General features: G+C 42.4%; 1 protein-coding gene across 1 annotated transcript in view; it reads right to left on the bottom strand.

The window, feature by feature from the left end:
- Positions 1 to 14,663, bottom strand: part of HSD11B1 (hydroxysteroid 11-beta dehydrogenase 1) — a 51,994-nt gene extending 37,331 nt beyond the window's left edge. The window contains exon 1 of the mRNA XM_027613801.1: positions 14,516 to 14,663. The gene's annotated coding sequence lies outside the window, so the exon portion shown is untranslated. The remainder of the gene's footprint in view (positions 1 to 14,515) is intronic.
- Positions 14,664 to 26,185: the final 11,522 nt, after the last annotated feature.

The raw sequence follows: 26,185 nt of genomic DNA, 5'->3' as shown, positions 1-26,185 counted from the left end.
GTCATGATCCCGGAGTCCCGGGATCGAGTCCCACATCGGGCTCCCTGCTCAGTAAGGGAGCCTGCTTCTCCCTCTGACCCTCCCCCCTCTCATGTACTCTCTCTCTCTCTCATTCTCTCTCTCTCAAATAAGTAAATAAATCTTTAAAAAAAAAAAAAAGATCCGATTAGACTTCATTACAATGCAATTGACAAAGAAATTTGGTTATTTCTGTGACACACAACAGTCCAAGATAATAACATACCAGGACATCAGATTTCTAGGAGTTTCATACAATTTTTAGAACACTTAGTTTAATAAGATATCTGCATAAATATAACCCAACAGGATTTAGTATCACTTACTTGACAATGCTTCCCATGTAATTTAACATGCCAAACAAGCCTACTTAATTTAATTTCTCACAAAATCTTTGAAATGTTCCAGGACTGCTCTGGAACACATCAGTTAGAGTGTGGTCAAAAGATTTCATTTTGGGATCATAAATTATTATGAAACAATATTTAATTATGTATTTAACCAAATTGACAATAAAAGATTTCAAAGGCAAATACAGGAGGTTAAGTAGTTGTAAGCAAAATTTAGCCTTTTAAATATTAAGACTCAGTTTTCTTAAGTAATCAGACTCGATAAATGTAGGAAATTATTTTGGCAAAACACAGAGTGCTTGTTTTCCAGGCAGATAACTTTAAAGGTGAAGAAAACTTGTTTGCAACTTCTTATTAAGAGCAAACCAGTAGTTCAAGAAAATTTGTCCTTTTACCAAAGAGAAAGACAAAATTTTAATTTTGCCTCAGTGTATTTTTAATATTAAAACTCATTTACTTACTTAAATTGACTCTAATCTTAGCCAGTACCAACCACACATAAAATCCTTTCCAGATTCCTTTTCCATAAACCTTCTGCAACATTTTTACACTCGGATTTTGTCCTAAGTTTTCCCTCTTTAAATAACCAGCCTCACTTTAGGACAAAATTATTTCTTTCCCCTCAACAAAAATGTGTTCCCATTCCTCATGCTTCGTCGTCGTTTTTGTTTTTGTTTTTATCCCCAGAAACACATCTTACTTTCCTTGCATACAAAGTTATTTCCTTTATTATTTTCAGTAGTCTTAATTAATTTATTAAAACTTTTCTCTTAGAAACCTTAATTTCTAATGAAAACTCTGTAGTAAGCAATTTGTGAACTGTTATACCAGTATTCTTTTCGTTGGCAAATTTATGAATACATTTTAAAATTTCAAGAAATGTATGCTTTTTCATAGTACAACCTTTCAATAAAGCACAAATCATGTTTACTAGCAGACCTGAATTTATCGTTAGTTTCTCTGTAATTAAACGAAAGTAAATAAACCAATGTTCAGTACTTAATGTTTTATTATTTTATCTTATTTGGAAATGATCTAGATATTCAACAAATTTAACAATGTATCATTTAACTTAGCAAAAGTTTATAAAGTTTCAGGTTATGAAAGATTTTGGAAGCTATTTAAAAGTTTACCTACAAAACTTTTATCTTATTTACATCTATTTAATTTACTTGTTCTTAACAATTGTGTTTAGATTACCCACAAGACATGAGGCATTAGACAAAGTCAATGATTATTTGAAGATTCTTTTTTCTTTTGGCAAATTTGGCAACAGAGATACAGTATGAACTTATTTGACTTTCAGTAAATATAGGCAGAATAAAAATTTTGCATTTAATGCTGATAACTCTAAAGATATGTCTATTTTAATTAAACTAACAACTTCAAATTAGCTTTTTATTTTTATTTTTTTTAAAGATTTTATTTATTTTTTTTGACAGAGAGAGAGACAGCGAGAGAGGGAACACGAGAGGGAACACGAGCAGGGGGAGTGGGAGAGAGAGAAGCAGGCTTCCTGCCGAGCAGGGAGCCCGATGGGGGGCTCAATCCCAGGAACCTGGGATCATGACCCTGAGCCGAAGGCAGACGCTTAACGACTGAGCCACCCAGGCGCCCCCAAATTAGCTTTTTAATACTGAATATTTTCCAAGATCATGTGAACTGGAAAAACATTTGGGTTAGTTTCTCTTTCTGAGCTTTAGAATGTCCAAGTTTTACAAATGCTTGCCTTAAAACCAACTTAAAAGAGCTCTCTGGCAAATTAATTTTAGCAATCCACCTGGAGGTAGAGAAAATACCTCATATTTACAACATATATGGACACACACTCAGAGAGAAATAAAATCTTCGAGCTTTTATTTTTACTAATATTTGTGGACAAGACAGAAAGACCCAATTTTTTTAAATACCTCCCTCTATTTATTTATTTATTTTTCCTGATGAAAAACTCTCAAGTTTGTATTTCAAAGAATGGCTCTTAGGTCCTAGGGAAGATGGGGGTAGAAGATTTGCATCACAAAGGCAGAGAGTAAGTATCCAAGTTCTCTCCGAGGTGGAGATTGGGAGCGTATCTGCTTATTATCAGAGGTGCTAGAGTCTGGGCATGAGAGCCCTTTTGGCAGTTTTTATTTTAAAAAGGCTTCCACCCTCCCTTTTTTCCCCCTTCAGTCTCAGGTAATGGTGGGCTGTATTTACCTTTTAAAGACATGATAATATTTATAATTTCAAGGGACATAGAAAGAATGCAAAATGTTTTTCCCCTTGAATTTTGGGGTAATTGCTATCAAAAATTTATTTTTTTTTTAATACAGGGGAATTTTGTTCTGATATTGTGTTTATATCTACAAACATTTTGAGAGGAATAGGTGAGGTTTGGGGTTTGGTAAAGATGGGTGGGCTTTGACTTTTATTTTCAGAGTTGCATTTCTGGTTTTTTGGAGATTTGTAAGACAAAGACAGTTGTTTCTAATTCCCCCAAAGAACTGGATTACAGCCTGAATATCAAGGGACTGGCCTGCTTTTTAAACTAAATTTCCTTCTTTATATCAGGAGGATTTTTAAGTAAAATGGGAATCAAAAGACTTATGCCTTTGTAAAATCTGTATAAAGCATTTCAACAAAAGCCTTTTTTTTCTAGGTACACAATTTAACCTTGGCTTCGATTAGTCCCTGAATATTAGCCTTTTGAGATCATTTGTAGGAGGGACTTGGAGAAATTTTGGTCCTGTTTCCTCTGTGGAAGGGAGGTTATGAATAGTCATCAACCAATTCCTCTCTAAATTTGGTAGGATTTTCTAGGGGGGGGGGAACGCCTTTATAATTTAAAAGATCTGCTGCTGTCCAGGCAAAAGAATTCTTCTGCAGTGGGGGATCTAGGACACACCTGTAAAGGACATGGCAAGGAAAGCCTAGAGCTAGCAGATACCAGATACTGATTATAGAGCCCCAGGAGGCAGGATCAAAGCCAGCCTCACTGCCAATCTTGGGTGCTTTTATTAAGTTCATTTCCTGGCATTGAGCATTTACCTAAGCAACTTGCATACTTTGAACCTAGAGAATAGGAGATGCTCCCTGTACATCTTGTACGGAAAGGGAAGTTAAAGCAAGCAGATTTTAGGAAAATTTGCATTGGATGTGAACATTTATTTTTGTCTTAAGTCTTTTTTTTTTTTTAGATTTTATTTATTTATTTGAGAGAGAATGAGAGAGAGAGAGAGAGTACATGAGAGGGGGGAGGGTCAGAGGGAGCAGCAGACTCCCTGCCGAGCAGGGAGCCCGATGTGGGACTCGATCCTGGGACTCCAGGATCATGACCTGAGCCGAAGGCAGTCGCTTAACCAACTGAGCCACCCAGGCGTCCCTGTCTTAAGTCTTAATTTCTGTTCTTTCATCTTGTCGAAGGAATCCCTAAGGCTATCTGTTATACTAATAAGACAATTGAGAACTCTCTATAAAGAATATTTTTCTTTTAAATATAGCCAATTTAAAGGATCCATCATCTGGCCATTGAGTAGGATCTCCTAACAGCAACCCAAACCAATAAGCCTTGTAATGGCTTAACCAAAGACCCAAGAGGCATTCAAGGAGGGCAAAGATGATGCAGCCCCCATGATCCAAAAGTTTACTCCCAAGATTAGCCTAAGAAAGAAAAGGTCTTCACTGCACAGGCAGTAAGGATGGTGTACTGAAAATGGTGTCTCTGGTCTCCCACAAAATCATAAGACACCTCCAGTCACAGACCGCTAATCTGTGACACTAGGCAGGTGCTATTGAAATGGGACTTTCCAGCATTCATAAGCAAGGAAGGTTGAGAGGACAAAGGTTCCTATGGTCTAGAACCTCTCATGACAAACACCACTGAGAGGTGGCAAGGCCCAGGATGAAAGGTGGGGGGGGGGGAGGGGGAGAGAGAGAGAGAGAGAGAGAGAGAGAGAGAGTCAGAGTCAGATCCCCAGTCGTTTTGACTAGCCACCAAGTTATACCCCGGTAAGTACACCGTCTAGATGATGGAGACCAAAGAGAATATTCTCATTGGTCACAAAGCCAAGCTCTTAGGACACAGAACAGGACAAAAGGAAAAAATTTATATGCACTTTAACAGCTATAGCTAAAGCCTTGGGTCTCTTGTGATGTGGAAATACTGGGGTTCAGAGCAAATGGTCAAGAAAGAATTCTTGAGAATGTCTTCAGTGCAAAAAGGTGGTTTTATGAAAGCACAGGGACTGGATCCATGGGCACAAAGAGCTGCACTGGGGTCATGAGAAAGTGGCCAATTGTACACTTTTAAGTTGGGAGGGGGTTAGGGACAGCACAAACCTCCAAGGTGTTCTGGAAAACAAGGTTTCCAGGATCCTGAGGGGGCTAGCTATTGTTTGGAAAAGGTCATTTATTCCTGTTAAGTGAAAACTCAGTCATGAGACCCTTCAGATATGTATCAGTGGGACATATGCTTAGAGGATGATTGCTAACATATATCTTGGGGGGTAGACATAAAGGAAGTTTCTAAAGGAATTTCTGTAAGTTTAAAGTAGACTCACAGGATCCTGGGGGGCGGGGGGGTGTCAGGCTAAGATTTCCTTTTGTGCTTAGCAAAGTGTCAACATTGAGGCAGCTGAGTCCCTAGAGGAAGGTCACTCTGCCTGTTCGAAGGACTCGTCAATGGGCTGTATGTATTAAGGAAATTTAATTTTTCTTTTGCCTTTGTTTCCTGCATCATTCCCCCCTGAATAATTTTGACCCTTAAGTCTTTAAGGTTGCTGAGGTCTTATCTTCTGTAACTTCCTTCTGATGAACAAGGGCATGGAAATGTCCCTAGCTGCGGGTCAACACTGGTCAGCTGGGGGCTTATATATATAAGAGGTAGGGAAGGCAGAGGCAGCTGAATTCAAGGGAGACCACACGTATGGATCGGATCTTCCGGAGTAGAAAGGAGCATCTGTTGGCTTGAGGTTATGGCAGTAAAGGGGTCTTGGCACCAGGTGGAGAGACATGGGAGAAAACAGCAAAACAAGATTAGAATAGCAAAAAGAAAAAAGAAGCCCAAATAGAAGTCCTTTGATAGTTGACAAAAATCCTCTTGAGTCCTGGAGTTGAACCAATCATTTAAGGAAAGAGAGGGATTGGATTGCTTAAAGTGCCAATTTGAGTATTCATGTCAGTTGGAAACCCAGAAATGTTTTTGTGATAATCTGGAACGTACACCCAACATTCCGTTTTTATGACAGCACATTCCACCTTGTGCAGCAGTTAAAACATCTAATGCCATTCTAGCTTGTAAAACTGCTTTATGCATTTGTGTTACTTCGGTATATAATAGGGAAATGCTATGTTGAGTGTCATTGAGGGCTCTGACTGTGTACTTATTAGGAGCTTCCATATGCCACACGACATTCTCCAGTGCCAAAGAGGGAACAAAGATGGATGCTAGGTGGTCATACCAATGAAACACAGAACATGTCCACCATTGTTTGAAATTTGGAGGTTGGCTGAGTTGGTAATGGTTTTAATAATGTGTCTATGCATCCAGGCAAAACCCAGAGTACAGTCGCCTATCCAGCCTGGGGAAAGCCATGGCCACGAGTCAGAGCCACATAGCCACTGGGTCCTGTTAGGAGCCAGCCATCTTAATTCTGGGCCTCCTTGAACTGCAGTCAGGATATCAATGGCTATTCAGTTTTGGTGGGCCACCTTTCCAGAGGATTGTGGATGCCAGTCCCAATGTAAAGAGTAATTAATCTTTAAGGCCTGAGCTATTTGCTGGGTTATTTGTGCAATAAAAGGTGGTCCATTGTCACTTTGTAGGGACAGAGGGAGTCCAAATCTATGGACAATATCTCTTAGCAAAGTTTTTTGTCACCTCAATGATCTTTTCTGTTTTATGAGGAAAGGACTTTATTCATCCAGTAAAGGTGTCTACATAAACCAATAGGTACTTACATCCTTTACAAGGTGGCATTTGTGTAAAGTCTAATAGCCAGTCCTCTCCAGGATATGGTCTCCGCCTTTGGACTGGCCTTAAAAAAGGGTGGGGGTGAGTCGCACCCTCTGGATTTGCTTGTGCGCAAATAGCACATGATTGACAGACCTGTTTAATGGTCCTGGTTGAGCTAATTCCATAAATGTGTTTTAAACCATTTGTTCCAGGGCCTTTTTACCCAAATGGGGAGCCTGGTGTAAACCCTGTATTACCTTCCATTGGTTTTTTGTGGGTGTAAAGGTTTTTCTCTCATTATCAAGAAGCCAGTCCTGTGCATTTTTTTAATATCCTCATTCCCGGGCTATGTGAATTTCTTGGTCTGAACAGACGAGAGTTATGGACTTTATTGGAGGTAAGACTGGTATAAGACTTAAAATTTGTTTATTTTGGGACGCCTGGGTGGTTCATCAGTCAAGCATCCGCCTTTGGCTCAGGTCATGATCCCAGTGTCCTGGGATGGAGTCCCACATCAGGTTCCTTGCTCAGTGGGGAGTCTGCTTCTCCCTCTGCCTGCTGCTCCCTCTGCTTGTGTTCCCTCTCATGCTCTCTCGCTCTCTCTCTGACAAATAAATAGATAAAATCTTAAAAAATATATATAAGAACACCACTTTTATTTATTTATTTATTTTAAAGATTTTATTTATTTGTCAGAGAAAGAGCACAAGCAGGGGGAGAGGCAGGCAGAGGGAGAAGCAGGCTCCCCGCTGAGCAGGGAGCCCAATGTGGGACTCGATCCCAGGACTCTGGGATCATGACCTGAGCCGAAGGCAGACGCTTAACCGACTGAGCCACCCAGGTGTCCCAGGACACCAATTTTTAAAAATGTGTTTATTTTGTGCTGCCTGCTTAGCTGCACGGTGTGCCAAATTGTTGCCTTCAGATTCTAAGGTCAGATCCTTTTGCTGTCCTTTGAGTTGAATTACGGCTACCTCCTGAGGCAGGTGTAGAGCCTCAAGAAGAGTCATAATTTCAGGCCCATGTTTGATTGGGGAGTTATGGCTTGATAATAATCCCCTTTCCTTCCAAATTGCTCCAAGGGCCTATAGGACTAGGAAGGCATATTTAGAGTTGGTATAGATATTAATTTTGAGGACTTTGCTAATTGCAAAGCATGGGTGACCACTACTAACTCTGCTTTCTGGGCAGACATATATACTGGGAGGGCTTTGGCCTCAACAGTCTGAATTAGACTGACTTATGGAGTACCCAGCTTTCCTTATCCCCTTTCCCATGAAGCCACTGCCGTCAGTAAACCCACTGTCATCTGCATTTTCAATAGGGGAATCTTTTAAAAATGGTCTGCTAGAATAAACAAGATCAGTAATCTCTGAGCAATCATGTTCTGACATGGAAATGCGGTGGTCAGGCCCGGGCATAAGGGGAGCTGGGTTTAAAGTTTGACAAGTTTTAAGTATTATTTCAGGTGTATCTAAGAGCATAGCCTGGTATTTAATAAGTCAGCCTCCCATCATCCATTGGTAGCTTTTGGTCTCTAAGACACCCTGAACCTGATGCGGAATCATCACTGTCAGGAACTGTCCCATAGCAAGGTTTCAGGCTTCTTCTACCAGGAGGGCTGTTGTATGCTTGGCTAAAGCTTCTATTTGCAATTTTACATCAATAGAGGTAGTTCCTATGACAAATATGGCCAAGGGATAAAACCGTCAAGAAGCCCTCTTTGTTTTAGGTCTAGCCTCAACAATATCCTAATTACGAGAAATCACTGGCAAGTGGGAGAAGACTTGTCTCAGGAGATGAGGGCAGCCCCAAGTGCATCATCTAATCCAACCATAAGGAAAGTGGGATCATCCATTATCTCCACAAGTCCATAGTTAACCCCATGGAGTGGGGTACACTCTGGCTTTTAGGGAATGATACTGTCATTCCAGTCATACAGAACTGGTCAAGGTGCTAGTTGAGTCACACAGTGGTTGGGGAATCAATCCCATTTTCCAGCTGCTCAAATAATCATTTGCCCCAGAGGTCCTGTTATTATCCCCACAGAATAACAAGCATGAAGATTGTCTATACATGAGCTATAGTAGAAATTTCTCGAAGTTTACCTCAAGTTGTCTAGCTTGGGCCAACAGCAGTCAAAGACAATCAGAACTAGAACTTAAGAGCCACAGAGGTATGTTATCGAAACATACTTCTTTCTTTCTATAATCATCTCTATTCCAGAGATAGCCAAATCAAGACTAAATTTTTGAAAAACAAGTCCAATTTTAACAAACGTGGCCTAATTATTTACATAAGTTCAGCAACAATAGCAATTGGCCATATAGATTTTTCAAAATCGGCTTTGCTGGCACTTTTCATAAGGCATCTAGATGGAACTTTTCGTAGTCTCTCAAGGCCAGAAGCCAAGCCAAATAGTTGCCATCAGACATGCCTGCAATACCTGTAGATTTGGGTGAATTCCTCTTCTCGAGGTCCCCAAAGTATCCTGAGGTTCCTGCACCTACCAGGAAGTGACATTCTTTACTCACCTGGTGAGGCTGCTGGGAACTCTGTAAGCAAGGTCCAAGGGGCTTTATGGCTCCACGTTTCATAAAGTCAAACTCAATTCCTTAAAAGCTGTCTGGCCATATCTGAGTCTCTGCATGTCTCTCAAAAATATGACATTCCAGTGAAAGCCTTGGTAATAATGTTTCCAATGGTGTCCTGTTACAAGGAGCACAGATTCTTATTGAACTTATGCAAATGACTATGATTGCCATGGAAGAAAGAATACTTACTAAGACTTTTTGAATTTCAGAGGGTTCAGGTAGAGAGAAAAGTTAAATGCCTCAGTTTGTTCACCAAGGAAGATTTTATCATATTTTTCTAAGTCATAGATATCTTAAGAGAAAGTTTCCTTAATCTGGAAGAACATTATAGAGAACCAGCAATATTTTAAACAAGAGTCACAAAAACTATAATCATATTTCTCAATTCATTTAGTCCCATGTCACTAATCCTTATTTAGTTTGAATGCAGCTTTTTAGTTCTGGAAATTCTTACCCATTTCAGTTTTATGATCTTAAAGATATCAAATACCTGTATTTGTCCTAAAAGTCCTTTTTATGAATCTCCTTGAAGATGAAACATGTTTTATAAGAGCATCAGAACACTTACAAATGACAAAAACTCAGAAAAGGACCTTGTTAATGATGTGATATTGATGAGGGAGCAGAAGGCTAGCTGAAGACAAAGCATCAGCTGACACCCAGCAACCTGCCCCCACACCCCCAATCCTGGGTGGGACATGTGTGACATTTTTCCAGGGATCTCAAAACTATCTTAGTGTTAATACCTTGCTAGAGGGGAAAACAACCTTAACTCGACAGTGGCAAGGCCTGCGGTATCTTGTAGGTATCTTGTAGATTCCTTCCTCTTTAGCACATGAACGTTCTTTTGAAACTTCCCTTTTCCTGACTTCCCCCAACTCCCAAGTATATCATCAGCCACCCCTCACAACCCTGGTATAGCAGCTCTTTCTTCGCCTGGGTCCTGTCTCCCTGCTTTAATAAAACCAGTTTTTCACCAAAGACACCTCAAGAATTCTTTCTTAGTTGTTGGCTCCAGACCTTACCCCACAGAACCTCACCTATATTTCAAAACCCCATCAATATGAGAGTTCATTATGATGCAATTGACAAGCAAATAAAGTTACTTCTGTGACACAGAACACTTCAATCATCAGAATATCAAATGATGACTTTATAACAAAATGTAACATACCAAATAAACAAGCCTAATTAGTCAAAGAGACTTCATTTATGATTTAAATCTTGGGGAAGTTCGTTAAAACCTTAGCAAGTTTTAAAGCACATGCCTAAATAGGATTATAGATCATCAAAGATCTGATAAAGACAGAACATAGAAACTGGTTTTTCTGGGCAAAGAGAAAAAAACTTTGTTTACATGTTCTTATCAAGAGCAGACTAAGAAAACTTGCAGAATTTCAGTCTTATACCAATGTATTTTTTTTAACATTTATTTATTTCAGAGGGGGAGAGTTTGAGAGTGTGGGAGGGGGGAGGGAGGGGGAAAGAATCCCAAGCTGACTCCACCCTGAATATGGAGCCTGATAGGGAGCTCAATCCCACCACCCCAAGGCCATGACCTGAGCTGAAACCAAGAAACCAAGAGTCAGAAGCTTAACCGTCTTACCCACCTAGGTGCTCCACCAGTGTATTTTGGAAAATCCATTCATTTCAACCTTAGCTCATCCTGACCACACTTAAAATTCCCTTCCAAAGATTTCCCTTCACAAACCTTCTACAACTTTCCTTTGCATTCAGATTTTGTCCCAAGCGATTTCTCTCAAAACAGCCTCAGGGCACTGGGTAGGTCAGTCGGTTAAGTGTCTGCCTTTGGCTCAGGTCATGATCCCAGAGTTCTGAGATCGAGCCCCGCATGGGGCTCCTTGCTCAGCGTGGGGCCTGCTTCTCCCTCTCCCTCTGCCTGCTGCTCCCCCTGCTTGTGCTCTCTCTGGCTGTCTCTCTCTCCCTGTCAAAGAAATAAAATCTTAAAAAACAAGAACAGAAACAAAAACAAACACAGTCTAGGACAAAATTACCTTATTTTACCTTCAACAAAAATGTATTCCCAGTCCTTAGATCGTTCCTATACATACAGAGTGGCTTCCCTTATTTCCATCTGTCTTAATTACATTTAGCCGAATTTTAACTCTTAGAAACTGCAGTCTCCAGTGAAAACTAAATAGTAACCAATTGTGAACTGTTACACCAGAATTTTTTAGATGGCAAATTTACAGATACATTTAAGCACAAAGCAGGTTTTCCAACAGACCCAAATATCCTTAGTTTTGCTGCAATAAGAAGTCAAAAGCGGATAAGCCTTATGCTTAGTGATCAATGCTTTAGCACTTTATCCCATTTGGAAAAGACCTAGATGTCCAATGAATTCAATCCCAATTTAACAACCAAACAAAACTTTAAAGCTTCAGGTTACCAAAGATTTTGAACGCTATTAACAATTACCCATGAAGGGACGGACGCCTGGGTGGCTCAGATGGTTAAGCGTCTGCCTTGGGCTCAGGTCATGATCCCGAAGTCCTGGGATCGAGTCCCACATCGGGCTCCTGGCTCAGCAAGGAGCCTGCTTCTCCCTCTCCCTCTGCCTCTCTCCCTGCTCATGCTCTCTCTTCTCTCTGTATCTCTGTGTCTCAGATGAATAAATAAAATCTTAAAAAACAAAAGAAACAATTACCCATGAAAACTTTGAGACAGACAAAATTCGCTATAGTCTTAAGTCATCTTTTTGCTACATACTGCAACAGAGAAAACGTGAGCTTATTTGACCTTTAGTAAACCTTGGTAGAATACAAGTTTTATAATTAATGCCAATAATGCTAAAGACCTATCTTAAACCAACAAACTTAAATTAGTTTAAATACCAAATTATGTTTCACCTGGGTCCACTTAAAAGTCAAAAGATTTGTCCCCCATTGTCGATTTTTACCTGGGGCACCGGTGGGGAAATCTGAAGTGGGAGATGTTAAGTCCAAGGGGGTGCTCTTCGGTCCTTGACGGCAAGGGTAGAAGAAGTCATCGGTGCCAGAGGCACTGAGGATGGTATAGGAACCGGTTATACAGGCCATAGCCAAGGTGCTGCAGAAATTGGGGTGGGGGCGGTAGGCAGAAGAGGCTAGGTGCTGCCAGAAGGCAGAGAAAGAGGGTTCCTGGTTCTAAACCTCATTAGCTGACAGATGAGCAGATGTCATGTTTTTGTTTTTTTCCCACCAAAGTGGAAATACGTAGTTCATGTTGGGCTGGAGAAGACAGGGCACTTCCCCGAAGCAAAGGGAGTTTTGGCAGCTGCTTGGGAATATTCCTTAAAGTCCTCATCCCGAGGTAGACTAACCACAGTTGGCTCCAATTATAGCCATTAACCCAGGAAATGAATGAGGGAAAAGCCCCCGCATCTATTAGGAGGAGGAACAGTGAGAGAGGGTCAGTGTCTCTTTCATCAGGGGTGGCCTGTTTCCTCCAGCAACCTGGGTTCTATCAGGAGGAGGCCTATTTAGGTAATTATCATCCAAGATATCAGGAGGGAGTTTACTGGCCTGGTTACTGACTAAACACGTTCTGGAAGAGGCCTTCAGGTCCAGGTCCTGATTTACAGCCATCAAGGCTTGGACCTAGGGTACCTCTGTCCATTGCCCTCTTTCCTGAAGAAGAGATCTGATAGATCCTACTGAGGTCATGCAGCATTACAGGAGAGCAGTCCTTTCTTAAATTTTGCAATCTGAATTGTTTCCAGTGGGTTGAAAGGCATTCTGAGGGAGAGTCCTTGGGAACTGAAGACGAGAGAAGGTCCATTACCAAGAAAATCCCCACCCACCCCTCACTCCCAGGTGGCATCCCACGCAGAATAATGTCAGAGGTTCCTGGTGTCAAAGTGACCCGAGGTGTCCCTTGAATGAAATCGTTATGATCACTGTCTTGCCATTAAAGGCCCTGCAGGAAGGATGCTAGCGTCCCTCTGCTTCCCCGTGGCGATCTAGACTGCAAAATGGGTGCCAGTGTATGCACCAAGATACCGTGCCTTGCCTAGCTGTGAAGAACCCACCGTTTTTAACCCCTGGAAAACATTAGAAAAGTTTTACAAGGGGAAATTAACCAAATTTGTAATTTAAGTAGTTAGTAGAGGACATTGATGGAAAACAGTAAAGATAGAAGTCCATCATGGTCTAAGTGACATTCCAACACATGTAGACTTTTACAGCGAACTTCCCTAGGAAATGGTCCCTGTTTGGGTTTTAATTCAATCAGGTACTGGTTTTGGCCAGCTCTGAATAGAGGTCTCACAGCCAGAAGTGACGAGACCAGAGATGTGGAAGGCATCACATTAGACCAATGAGGAGGAACTTCACAGGGGAGTCTTAAAGATTGGCAGCCATCCTGGTGACTTAGGTGGCTGTCCCATGCCCAAGACAGACAGCTTTGTATACGGCCAGGAATAAAGAGAGGGCATCAAGTTTCTGGGTCTTATTACCATTCCAGCCATGGAATAACTTCCAGCCAAAAGGCAGGCTTTCTCCACCCCATAGAGTAGCCACGGACTAGAGGATTACAGCATGAACAATTGACGTGAAAGTGTTCCAATAAGACCATACTCCTTAAAAAGCCCTTGAAATGAAAGTAAAGAAAGAGAAGAGAAAGGACTCACCCAGTTTGCACCTTGGAGTCCAGGTGAGAAGACTCGAGCCACATGTTCAGACACCAAAATGATGTGGAAATGGTGGGATTCAGAGCAAACAGTCAAGAGAGAATTCTTGAGAATGTCTTCAGTGCAAAAAGGTGGTTTTATAAAAGCATAGGGACAGGACCCATGGGCACAAAGAGCTGCACTGGGGTCATGAGAAAGTGGCCAATTGTATACTTTTAAGTTGGGAGGGGGTTAGGGACAGCACAAACCTCCAAGGTTATTTTGGAAACAAGGTTTCCAGGACCCTGAGTGAGCTAGCTATTGTTTGGAAAAGGTCATTTATTACTGTTTAGTAAAAACTCAGTCATGAAACCCTTCAGATGGTATATCAGTGGGCCATATGCTTAGAGGATGATTGTTAACATATGAAATTTCCCAAGGAATTTCTATATGTTTAAAGTAGACTCATAGGATCCTGAGGGGTCAGGCCAAGATTTCCTTTTGCCCTTAGGAAAGTGTCAACATTGAGGCAGCGGAGCTCCCAGAGGAAGGTCACTCTGCCTCTGCCTGTTCGAAGGACTCGTCAATGGGCTGTAAGTAGTAAGGAAACTTAATTTTTCTTTTGCCTTTGTTTCCTACATCATTTTGGAGCCACACTAATACCTAGGAGGGATGTGCCACAGGGTTGGGGACTGTATGCTGTTTTACAGTGTGCTACACTGCAGGGAAGTTGGTGGGCAACCCTAGTGTCAAACTAACCCATTCCATGACAAAAGACACAAAGGATGCAGACAAAGAAAAACAAAGACCATCTCTGGAAAGAAATGGATCAGTAACCAAAGAGTAGTGTAGCATATTTAACCAGAGTTGCTAGACCCAAGGAACTAGTTCCACAAATATTTTCTCCTGCTAATCTAAATTTAGAAGGAGGGAAAAAGGACTCTCACTACTCTCACTCCACCGGACTCTGCAGATAGAGATTCTGGGAGCCTGACATGGTAAGAAATCTTACCTTCTCCCAGCTGTATGTCAGATGTCCCAGGATCTTTGAGCAGGAGCTGTGTCTGGGGAGAGCCGTATCCAGTGAGTTAAAGTGTCCTGTTGACTACGTCAACTGTTGGGGAGGGAGAATTTCCTTTGCCCTTCAAGGTCCTTCTGCTGGACTAAGAATCAAATTGACAGATTAACAGGAGACAGATTAACAGGAGAAAATCAAATTTACTTTCAGACGTAGAGTGAATCCACACAGACACGAAATACCAAAGACAGTGAGGCAGTATGAGGCTTTTAAGAGCTAAGGAGGGGGTAGTGGTCTGAGGATACAAAGGGGAGAAAGACCATTAGCAGCAGGAAGGTGAAAGGAGATGTTTGGAAAACAAAGATTGCCCTGTTATGCAGATAAGGCAGAGAGGAATCTCCTTTATAGCTCTCTTCCTGGTACAAGCAGGAGTTTGGGGTGGGGGTGGGGAGCAGATAAAGAGCTTTTCCTGAATCTGCTGGGTTTGGATTGCCTTTAACTCAAAATAATGTTCATGCCAAAGTGGCCTATCTTGGGGTGGCCTGCCTTTGGCCTCCCCAGGGTGTAAAGAAGGAAATAGGCTGTTCTGTGTGGGGGACAGGCAAGTAGGCGAGGCTTTAGAGGCAAGGTTAACCTTGATCCATATTGAAACAAGAGCAGGAATGCTCCAGGCAATGAGGAAAGGTAACAGTGAGCACTGACTTGGGTTCCAGGAGTGTGTGTGGGAGAGGGGAGGGCTGGTCTGTAGAACATTCCATGCAGAGGAAGCTGTGTGAGAAAATAGAAGGAGGTGTGAAAGAGAATGGCATGTTTGGGAAACTGCAAACAATTCCATATGGCAGGATCACTGAATTTAAGGGGTGGGGTGACATGGTTAGAAATCTGCCTAGAGAAGTAAGCAGGAATTGCATCTTTGAGGGTTTTGAATATCTACGGCTGGAATCAGTAGTTGTGGCCATTCACTTCCAGACTTGGAACCTCTGCACCCTGGGGTCTCCATCCCTGTTCCAGATCTCTGCCTGTTTACTGGCCTTTTGTCTTCCCTCTCACCTTGTGTCAAAAATTCTGGGTCCCCTGCACTACTCAGGCTCATCTCCAGCCTCACTCCCTCTATCAACATTTCACTCCTTCTGCATGCTATGCCTGAGCCTCTGGAGGCTTCTGGCCTCCTGGAGCTATGCTCAACAGTGTTACTGGGCTCCCCCAATCCTGCTAGATTTTTCTATCATGACTTATACTGGTTGGTTCTGTTTATATTTACCTGACTTCTCAGTAGCCTCTCTTTCCTGCTCCAAAGCATCTTCCCTTGGATCCTGTCCATTTATATTCTCTGGGCTTTCTTCCTACTGCTCTGACTGCTTCTTCTCAGCGTTCTTTATAGGCTTCCCTTCCCTTTTGGATTCCTTGAATGTTGGAGTTGGCCTTGATTCTGTTCTCACTCCTTTCTTCTCTCTCTTCCCTGTGGGGTTTCCCTCACTCCAATGGCTCCAACTACTATCTTTGTGTTGATGAAACTTAAAAATGTCTACTTCCTGTGCAGCATTGTCTCCTAAGCGTCAGGTGGCGTAACCAGCTGCTTACTCAACCTCGCCTTTTTAATGCCTCCTGAACACCTCAGACTCAACATGCTGAAACTGACCTGATTTTTTAAAAACAGCTTTTTTGAAGTATAATTTATATACCAGAAAATTATCTTGTGATAAGTGTACAGTTCAATAGTTTTTTTTTTTTTTAGATTTTATTTATTTGAGACACAGAGAATGAGAGTGAGAGAGCACATGAGATGGGAGAGGGTCAGAGGGAGAAGCAGACTCCCTGCCGAGCAGGGAGCCCGATGTGGGACTCGATTCAGGGACTCCAGGATCATGACCTGAGCCGAAGGCAGTCGCTTAACCAACTGAGCCACCCAGGCGCCCCTACAGTTCAACAGTTTTTAATAAATTTGCAAAGTTGGGAAACCACCATGACGAGAGAATTTTAGGACATTTCCCTCACCCCAGAAAGATCTCTCTTATCCATTTACAATTATTCCCTGTTCCCATCCCCAGCCCCAGGCAGCCAATAATTTACTTTCTGTCTTGCATATTAGTGGAATCACATAATATATGATCTTTTGTGTCTGCCTTCTTTGACTTTAGCATAATGTTTTTGAGCTTCACCCATATCGTAGCATGTATCAATACTTTGTTCCTTTTCATTGCCAAATCATATTTCATTGTATGGACATACCATATTTTGTTTATCCATTCACCAATACACAGATATTTGGAATTTCCACTTTTTGGCTATGATGAACAGTGTTGCTGTAAACATTGGTGTGGAAGTCCTTGTCTAGACGTGTTTTTATTTCTCTTAGGTATATACCCAGGAGCACATTGCTGGGTCATATGGAACATTTATGTTTACCTTTTTAAGAAACTGCCAAACTGTTCTCCAATGACCTTGTTATTTTATTCATGATCTCCTAGGGATGTGCTCTACTCCATCTAATTCTTCTTCAGTGGTTCCTTATTGTTCTAAGGATAAAGTCCAAACTCACTATTTTAGCTTTGTAAGTTCTTCATAAGTTTTGAAATCCTTTCCTAGGGACTTCTTATCTACCCACCTCCATTCTTTTCCTTCAGATTCTACCGTTCACAATCACCCTCCCTACCCTCCCTTGGACAAGGTAACACTGGGCATTTCTCATATCACAGCTGCCATCACTTGGTATTGGGGGGGTGTCTCAATGAGATGGGAGAAGGCACAGCCTTGAAGCTTTGGGAGGTCAAGGAGGATGATAAAGTGCCAAGAATACATTGGGTCTTGCTTATAGGAATTCTTGGAGACTGTGTCAGAGGGTTCTGAGGAGCTAAGGCCAGAATGCTATGGGTTGGAGAGTAAAGGCACATGAAGAAATGCAATGTTTAGTGTGAGCCTGGGGGTACTTTTGAGGAGCTTGAGAAGTATGCAGATCTGAAGGAAGGTTCCGATTGTTAGGATAGCAATGGAGTTAAGCTTTCATTCAAATGTTTTTGAGCATTTTTTTCTGTGCCAGACACTGTGTTAGGCTAAGCACATGTTCAGCTTGTGGGAAAGATCTGAGTCCACAGACAGGTATGATTGACATGGCTCTGGAAAAGGGGACTCCAGGAGGTACAGTGAGGGCAGATCCACTTCCAAATTCAGTGAGCTCCTCAGCCTCAGGTGTTCCTTTTCTTTGAGTTTTGGGAGGCAGGTGATTGTGGTGGTCCCGTTCATCCGTATCTCTTGGCAGGAGCGGGAGGAAGAAGGTGGGGAGGAAAACTCCTTAAGTTCTCCTTTTCCTCAGGCTTGACTACAATACGTACCCTCCCTGTAATGTCTGCCTCGCCCTGCTCCCTCCTGATCTTTACATATTCACACATGTAAGGCAAGAACGTCTTTCCCCGGTTGGTTGAAGTTTCCATTTTCTATCTGACCGGGAGGGTTCAGGAAGTTCGAGGGCTTGGAAACCGCCCCGGGCGCGGGGGGTGGGGGGCAGATGACCTCATTGGCATGGAATGAGTTTTTAGGTTTAGGATGCTAAGAGTTTTAACAGGCTTCTGCCAGCAGAGGGAACCCCAGGGTTGGGAGAGAAAGATCCGAACGCAGAGTTTAAAATGCGAAGGGGACACGTTTCTGGAAATGTTTTTAGCAGTCCCGAGATATTTATGGGTTAAGTTCAGATAACAGGGAATGAAAGAGGGAGGGAGAGAGGAAGAGAGACTCATAATACACTGACATATACACAGAAACAGTCACACACACACAACACACAATCACATATCCCGCCCCGCTCACCCCTCCCTAGACGCACTCACAATTTCGGCTCCAGTCCAGTGGTTCCTGAACCTTTGCTGTGCAACTGAATCATCTGGGGGACCTAAGGGCAGATTTCCAGGCCCCCTCAAGGCGGGTGGAATCAGAACTGGCAAGGGCAGGACCTAGGCATCTGTATTTTTACAAAGCTCCCCAGACTTTGCTGAAGTGAATGTGGAGAGACTGGTGAGCTGCTCTGGGTAATTAGGTAAATACTTTAACTATAGCTTGTTCAGAGACTTAATTTAATGGCTCCAGGCATCAACATGTTGACTGCTAGCTAGAATGTAATCCGAGGGAGACCACTGTTAGGACTGAGCCATTTTCTTTCTTATTTTCTTTTTAAATAATTTTTATGTTTATTAATAATACAAGAGAAGGGTTTAAAAAAGTCACATGGCACCAAACGGGTTATAATGAATAACAGCAATCTTTGTTCCTCCCTTCCCTGTGCCCTAGTCTCATTCAAAGGCAATCTTATTTTTTCCCCCCTCTGGGAATCAACTCCATATTTTTAAACAATATCCTTTTATTGCTGTTTCTTGATTTTGCAATTTTAGAAATTATGTATTTGACTGCCTACTAAGGAATATTAGGACTTCGCTTTTTCTTATAACGCTCGCAGACTCTCATTTCCTTCCTTTTAGATTCCTAATACCATTATTGCACAATTTTTAATTATATCAGTAGTGTTTATATTATTATGACCAACTGTTTACAGCACACATTTCTTTCCTTCGGCTTTGTCCTTCCCTCCAGGGAGTTAATAATCGCCTCATTTTTGTTTGCTTACTGAGTCATCCATATTCTCCAAATCCTCTGGTAAGAGCTATACAACTCAAATAAATTGGTCAATTTCATCAGAAAATCTATCTAATTTTTTTCTTTGGAGACATCCCTCCTGGAGCCCCAAGTCGTTCTGTTCCAGTCTGGACTGGGAGCTTGATAGACTATTTTCTGGGACATTCCCTTTGCAGTCCACCTGGGAACTCAGCCTTTTTTCTCTCTTGGCTCACTTCTTTATGAATGGTAGGGAAATGTTTTTGACACCTTGGATGCAGGAGTGATATTTCACATTAAACATCTTATGTGGCATGAATCCATCAGACCTTGGCCAGGTAAACACCAGTGAGGCAGCTCTGTCTGCTTGTCTTTAGTTTATATTCCCCTTGACTCCGTTTGTCTGGGTAAGGATTTCTAGACTGAAGGTGATTTTCTCCTGGAATTGGAAGACTTGGCTACACTGCCTTTCAGTTTCTAGCTCTGGTGGTGTTACTGAGAAGTCCAATTGCTCTCTGGATTCCTAATTCTTTTGGTTAAGATCAAGTGGATTCCTAATCCTTGCTTTGTGAACTGTTTTTCTTCTCTTTAGAACTTTGGGGATCCCTTTATTCCTGCGGTTCTAACATTTCTAATAATGAACTTTGCAGAGAGGTTTTTTTTCTTTTTTCCATTCATTGTTTTGGGCACCCAGTGGATCTTTTCAATGTGGAAATTCAAATCTTTCATGGGAAATTTTGGAGAAATTATCTTTTTGATTAATGTATTCCCTTCCACCTTCTCTTGTTCTCTTCTTGGAATTCTTATTGGAAGATGCCAGAGATCCTGGACGGATCCTGTAGGTTTCTTACTCTTTTTGTCCTTTCTTTCATCTCTTTCCCTTTTTGTCCTGCTTTCCGGGAGATTCTGTCAATTTTATCTTCCAGTTCTTCTTCTTCTTTTTTTTAAAGATTTTATTTATTCATTTGACAGAGAGAGAGACAGTGAGAGAGGGAACACAAGCAGGGCGAGTGGGAGAGGGAGAAGCAGGCTTCCCGCTGAGCAGGGAGCCTGACGCGGGGCTTGATCCCAGGACCCTGGGATTATGACTTGAGCTGAAGGCAGACACACTTAACCACTGAGCCACCTAGGCGCCCCGAGTTGTATTTTTATTTTAAAAAGCTCTTTCTTGGGACACCTGGATGGCACAGTTGGTCAAAGTGTCCTTCTCTTGGTTTTTGCTCAGGTCGTGATCTCAGGATTGTGGGATTGAGCCCCACGTGGGGCTCCCCACTCAGCATGGAGTCTGCTTGAGATTCTCTCCCTCTTCCCTAACCCTCCCCTCCCGCTCTCTCTAAAATAAATAACTAAATCTTAAAAAAAAAAAAAAAAAGCTCTTTCTTGTTCTCTAGTATTTTTTAAACAGTGGCTTCCTGATCTTTATTCATGGATGCGCTGTCTTTCCTTATCTCTGGGGAGATTTTAATGTTGCCATGGCTTTTCTTGTTAGTGATTTCCTCTGCTCTCTGGATTACCTGTGTTGGAGTCTCCATCTTCAATGCCAGAGGCTTTCATTCCGTGCTTGGTGATCCTTGGAGTCCATTCCTTGGCTGTTGGAAGCTTTGGGTTGTGAGGGCCTGGCTTGCCAATTGCTGGATTCTACTGCAGGATAATCCAGAGAGTGCTTGGTAGTTTCACTGAGGGACCCCCAAATGTCAGTATCTATGGTCTTCCTTGTTTTGGTTGGGCACTTTCTACAAGGAGGCATCTTGGATTCTTCTGCCCTCCTGCAGGCTTGAGTAGGGTGAATGGAGAGGAGGATAAGCCGAGCTGTTCCTGGTCCGGGAGCTGAGCCAGGATAAGGGGCTGGGGAATCCCATCTTTCAGTACTGAATCTTTCTCTAATCCGTCTGTTTCTAGCTCTGTGCCTAATCCCACCCTGTCCTGTGCCCAGTGTCCCTGAGCCTGGTGCCTCTTTGGCGAGTGTCTCTAGAAAATCAACTTCCCTTTTTCACTGGGGGACAAGAGAGGGAATCTGGAGTGTCTCCTATTCCCCTCCTAGCCCCCGCCAATCTCTCGGGCTGTGTACTGAGATGCCCGATGCCCTGATCCCTGACATTCTCCTGTGTTCTTTGGCCTCTTGTGGGCTTCCCATCATGGGCCCTTGGGCTTCAGCAGTCTCCACTTTGCTAAGTCACTTAACACTCATCCATCCACTTTTCATCTTCCAAAGGGCGTTGACATCTCTCCTCTGCCGTTGTTTCTATTCCAGTTCTCTTTGTCCTTGTGGTTTATAGCATGTAAAGTCTTCTAGTACGATCAGTGCATTTTGTCAGGAAGCAGAAATCAACATTTGTTCAACTGCCACGTTTAACCCTAGATAGCTCTTTTGAGTAGCTGGTCAGGCTTGATGTGATCGGAAGCTTATAATAGTGACATCTATTTCCCCCAAGTTATTTGAGAGTCAGGTGCATGGAAATGAGACGTTTATTAAGTCATTTTAATGGAAGAAAATGAGGGGAGATATTTCATTTGTTCATTCATCCATTTTTCCCCCCAAATATTTATTGAGCACTAACATATGCCCAGACTGTGCTAGGTGCCAGAATATAAAATTTGAGCAATATTTGGTATCTTCCTTCGAAGATATTAGTTAATTATAAGGACGGTAGGTAAGTAAATCAAAATCACAATAGTGTAATAATATGCTCTAATAGGGGTGTGCAAAGGGTGCTGTGGGAATACAGAGTAGGGTGTCCAAATCAGTCCAGGATGGTGGGAAAGGCTTCTGGGAGGAAGTGGCCCTGGAGCTAAGTTTTGAAGGATAAATACAAGTTACGGAGATGAAGAAGATGGGGGAAGGGCATCCCGAATAGAGGGAACGGTGTGTGTTCAGGCAAGGAGTCTAGAAATAGCACGACATGTCAGAGGAACCTCAAGTGGATTGACATTGCCGGAGCAAGGGTCCACACTGGGGAGTGGCCCAAGTAAGCGTGTAATGGTTACCAAACTATAAATATCTACATTAGTCCAGAGCATGATCCTCGGCCGACTGATGAGAGATACAGAAATAATAATATCCTATTCCCTCTGTGAATTTGAGCCAATTTAAAAAATGTTAATGTAAAATGAGGATACTTTGAGATTACATAAAGATATAAAGTATGCAAAATGCTGGGTCAGCGGCAGGAATTTAAAATATTCTAGTTGTCTTCTGACAAACCTGCCTTAAGTCTTTCTACTCTCTCTCTCTAGTCCCCTAACAGTTATAAAACAGATTCTGGAAAAGCTTAACTATTAGGAAAATCTTTCCTTCTTTCCATTTCTGCCAGGCAAGGATTACTTGAGCATCTTTGAACTGAATATTTTTTTAATCAGCAGATGCAGTGTTTATGAGTTCTTGGGTGTCTGGGGCACCTTCCTATAAAGTCTGGGTGGTTTTTTGGAGGGCCCTTGGGTGGGACCAGGAGAAATGAATTCCAGTCTCCTCTCCACCACGAACATATATGTGACCTTGGGCAAGGCCCTTTCCCTGTCTTGGCTCTGATCCCCTCACCTGGCAAACAAGAGGAATTAAATTAGATTACCTGTAAGATTTCTTCCAGCTCAGAAATTGGATGGAGGCGGCTTTTAGTTGTACTGATACTAGTATAAAGAGTGAGGTAGGATTTGGGGATTTTACTTTCATATCATCTATTTTTCATATCATGTGATATTTTCATATATCATGAAGAGAGAAAGGCAATTCCTTTCCAATCTTGGCAAGCAGGCAGAAGTGAGATTCTTTCATTGCTCCTTACCTCTTCCAACCTCCCACCCTTTCAGCTTCTGACTGATTTACTCACACAAACCCCAAAGAGAAATGCTGGCACTAAACACACACACACACACACACACACACACACACACACACACACACACACACGCACACACACAAAACCCAAAAAAACTTCAAATGTGTCCTTCTGAATTGTTATGCACTGTTGGAAAAGTTGGGGGAGCCGGGGTTCTTAAAAGCCAGCTGTTGTGAAAACACATCATCGTTGTGTACAGTCGCTTTCCAAAGCATGAGTCCAGCTATTTTAATCCCTCTGAGTGGCTGGATCGGCAAAGGACAACCTTCCGGATGGCACTGTCTATCGATGGCAAGTGAGGGTTTGGGTAAATGGTGGGGGTGGGGAATGGCATTTTCTGTTCCTGTCGGGTTTCTCTAACTGACCTGAAAGAAGTGCCTTTAATTTTCCCCCTTTTAAGGCTCAGAGGGTCAGTATCCTGACCAGTCAGGCTGGACTGGGGCTAAGGAATAGGTGAACAGCACATGAAGAATTTTGTTCGACACTTTTCGGCCTCCCTTGGTTCATTGAACAAGACTTCTTGCGATAAAACAGAGCCTTCCTCGAGGCTCCGGGTTTCAATATTAATAATATTGAAGGGGCTGATGATTGGCTGCAGTATGCAGATATCAGCGTTCTCAGCAATTCCCAAGATACAGCTTGGTGTTTGTGCTCTGTCATGGGTTTAGAGCCAGTTTTTTAAAAAAATGCTTACGACCTGTAATCTTTGTACAATTTTAAAAGAACAGGCAGACCTTTTAGAATTATTTTTGCAACTTTTTGTTCCAACTTAACTTTCTGTCCCAAAATGATCAGAATGCTCCCGGTGCCAGTAACAGACGTCTCATTCCATCTGCGTCTTATCATATCTTCCCTCCTACATGTTGCAAATCTCATTGGGCATTTTTTTTTTTTTTGGACCAGCATTTGACATTGAACTCTCTCTTCAGCTCAGACCTCCAGTTTATTCCAATAGTTGCATTATTTCAATAGCGGTTTTCTGAGGACCTACTATGTACTAGGCCCCGACACAAATAGTGATGCTATTATATATAATGTGATTTTAAAAAGTCTTACCTTGAGCTTTCAACCAAATTTGACTTCTTTTTATTGATTTCCTGTTTCCTTTTGCTTCTTTTCTCCCTTTCCCTCCTCCTCTGCCTTCCCTTCTGTTTCATCTCTCTCTTTCCCTGCGGTTTCCCACTCTTTGGGGAGGGGCAGGATTTCCTGCTCCGAAGTTGGCTGGTTTCTGGGAGGAGCCAGAAGACCTGCTTCGGGCCTGGAACCAGCTGGTCTGCCACCTGACCCAAGAAGGTGAAACCCAGGCCAAGGAAGAAGGGCCTTCTGCTAGGACAGAGCTTGCAGCCAGGAGGCGCTGGGGGAGGAGCCCCAAATGGAAGCCAGAGTGGGCCAGTGGGCCAGTCCTGGCTGGCAGGCCCGGGGGTCCAGGGCTCTCCAAGGGACAGAGCACCCCAGGGCTGGAAGGATTGAAAATGGTCCTGGTTGCCCTGGAGACCTAGCCATTACTGTTGTTAGCTCTACACAGGCCAGAAGCACAAAGGCAAAGCCCTTGTCCCACCCTCAGCAAAGGCTCGAGCTCAGATTCCTGGCTTTGCCTCAAAGGGGGATACTGAAACAAGAACTGGGTTCGGGCAGGTTCTCCCTCCCCATCAGAAGGCACTTTAGGATCCAGTGTACTCTGTGAGACCTGTGTGTCTGCGCATTTCTCAGTTATGAACTCCTCAGGGAGTCATCTAAGTGACATAAACAATTACGGTGATCATATCAGCGGGAGCAGGGAGCAGACAGTGGAGGGGAAGACAGAAGCCTACCACAAGATCCAGGCGGGGTAGGAGCTTCACAAATTCCAGCCTGATTCACACCAATTAATGATGGAGGATCATGCCTCAATTTAGAGGTTCCGTTCTTTAGGGACTAAAGCACGGACAACTGTGTGCCAATACAAAGTTCACTGTCTTTATCCATTTATTTATTCACGATTCAACAGATATTTAATGAGCGCCTACTCCATGCCAGGCACTAGGGTAGGAGCGGGGAATAGAGGGTTAGCCAAGCTAGACAAAGCCCCACCCTGAGGGAGGGTGTAATTGACATGGTCGCATAGTGGTGTCTATGAGATTTGGGGACATAAATTTAGAGGAAGGACTGGAATTGTTGGGTGCTAATGTCTCCCTTGGAACTGCATCACTGGACAGATTTTGGGTAGTCATCCTTCTGTTTCTTAGTCAAAATGGGACATTGGTTCTTTCAATGATGTTTTTCCTTGCAATAACTAAGTATGCCTCTCTATAGGCTCCCAATTCTTAGAGGATAGGAGAATTTTTAGTCTTGTTTTTCTTTCAGGAGACAGTTGTTTCATCTAGAGAACCATAAATTCTATTGATTTCTAGCTTATTTACTTTCTAAGGCTCTCTGAAAATGCCTAGCCACAAATTGGACATTTGGGATTTCAGTTATTTTTTTTCTCTCATTAAATCCCCTAATTTATATTTGAGCCCATTAAAAGAAAGAAAAAAGAACTGAAAAAGACTAGTCTCCTTTACTTCAACTGTTGGGTCTACTCCAGAATACTCTTTGAAAATTTCCTGAAGTCTGTTTTCATTTTTATTTAATTTATAATTTTGAATCTTTGTCCAATGTCCCTTTAAAAGAAAGCCTTCTGGAATTGTCTTTCGTACTGTATTTTCTATTTTTTCTTGCTCTCTTAAGGCACTTTTTTCTTTCATTTTACATGGCTGAGTTATTTAAAATTTTTCTTTCTTCCCTGCTGCTTTTATATATTTTTCTCCATCTGTAGTACTAACAATTAATTGACCTACTTGGGGGCGCCTGGGTGGCTCAGTTGGTTAAGCAACTGCCTTCAGCTCAGGTCATGATCCTGGAGTCCCAGGATCGAGTCCCGCATCGGGCTCCCTGCTCAGCAGGGAGTCTGCTTCTCCCTCTGACCTTCCCCCCTCTCATGCTCTCTCTCTCTCTCTCAAACAAATAAATAAAATCTTTAAAAAAAAAAAATTTAATTGACCTACTTGGTACAGGTCTGTAGTCCAGAGCAATAAGTACCTAATAAAATCCTGAATTATTTAACAAATGTCTACCCAACTTCTTTAGGTTTAGGAAAACCTTTAATTATAACTCTTTTTTTTTAAAGATTTTATTTATTTATTTGACAGAGAGACACAGCAAGAGAGGGAACACAAGCAGGGGGAGTGGGAGAGGGAGAAACAGGCTTCCC

This window comes from Zalophus californianus, chromosome 10 (genome assembly GCF_009762305.2).
Source record: "Zalophus californianus isolate mZalCal1 chromosome 10, mZalCal1.pri.v2, whole genome shotgun sequence".
Classification (NCBI taxonomy): Eukaryota; Metazoa; Chordata; class Mammalia; order Carnivora; family Otariidae; genus Zalophus; species Zalophus californianus.
The sequence above is the reverse complement of the archived record's forward strand: the minus strand, read 5'-3'. Positions and strand labels throughout refer to the sequence as shown.